This window comes from Lycium ferocissimum, unplaced genomic scaffold (genome assembly GCF_029784015.1).
Source record: "Lycium ferocissimum isolate CSIRO_LF1 unplaced genomic scaffold, AGI_CSIRO_Lferr_CH_V1 ctg6679, whole genome shotgun sequence".
Classification (NCBI taxonomy): Eukaryota; Viridiplantae; Streptophyta; class Magnoliopsida; order Solanales; family Solanaceae; genus Lycium; species Lycium ferocissimum.
In genome coordinates, this window is record NW_026726454.1 from 27,256 (window position 1) to 28,440 (window position 1,185).

The following is a 1,185-nucleotide window of genomic DNA, read 5'->3' on the forward strand; positions in this document are numbered from 1 at the left end:
ATTTTCGATATTGCATTTACTTTCTGTACTTCTGGTTTTGACTATGATCTTGGTTACTATATTTCATGCTTTGCATACTCAGTACATATTCCGTACTGACCCCCTTTCTTCGGGGGCTGCGTTTCATGCCGCGCAGGTACAGACACTTATTTGGATGATCCACCAGCTTAGGATTCCTGTTCAGCGGACTTGGAGCGCTCCCTCGTTCTGGAGCCTACACTTTTATCCAGCTTTTGTTATTATATATATGTATATATTTGTTCACGGGTACGGCGGGGCCCTGTCCCGTCATATGATTCTGTCATTATTCTTAGAGGTCTGTAGACATATATGTGTGGGTTATGGGTATTCACTGTTCAGTCGTGTCTGTGTGATTTGTGATTTGGACGTCCCCCTATACTATGATAGCCTTATCGGCTTATATGCGTGATATTATCTGCTGGATTGCGGTAGCGATATGTATATTTGTACATTTGCGACAGCTTCGGGGTGACGTTCCACTTTTCTGTAAATATATGTTATTTGTGTACTGCGTAAGCTATTCGTATGCTACTTCTGATTAATGGGTGTGTACGGGTGCCCAACTCGGGCACTAGTCGCGGCCTACGGGGTTGGGTCGTGACAGCGGCTATGATGATGATTACACCGTGCCTAATTGGCCGGGCAGACACCACTAGTAGGCGGCATGAGATGTTTACCCCGAACACGGGAGGCCCGGACGCGAGCTAATGATGATCACACCATACCTATATGGTCGGGTAGCTTATATCTGTATATATGATATGATATTATTTAATATAAAAGCTAGCATGCATGATTCCGCCTTAAGAGGCAATCAGTTATAAGTTACCCCTTCACTTTTTGTTTTCTTAGTTCTTCATTAAGTTGATATGCATGCCTTACATACTCAGTACACTGTTCATACTGACGTCCTTTTCTTTTATGGACACTGTGTTCGTGCCCATAGGTAGACAGGGAGACGGCATATTCGCTTAGCAGCTTTATTCAACAGATTTGTAGGAGCACTCCACTACTCCGGAGTTGCCACTTCTTGGTATATTCTTTTGTGTACATATTGGGGCATGGTGGGGTCCTGTCCCGTCCCTATGATTTTAGTATTTCAGTTAGAGGCTCGTAGATACTCATGTGTGGGTAATAGATGTTATATGACCTCTTTAGCATATA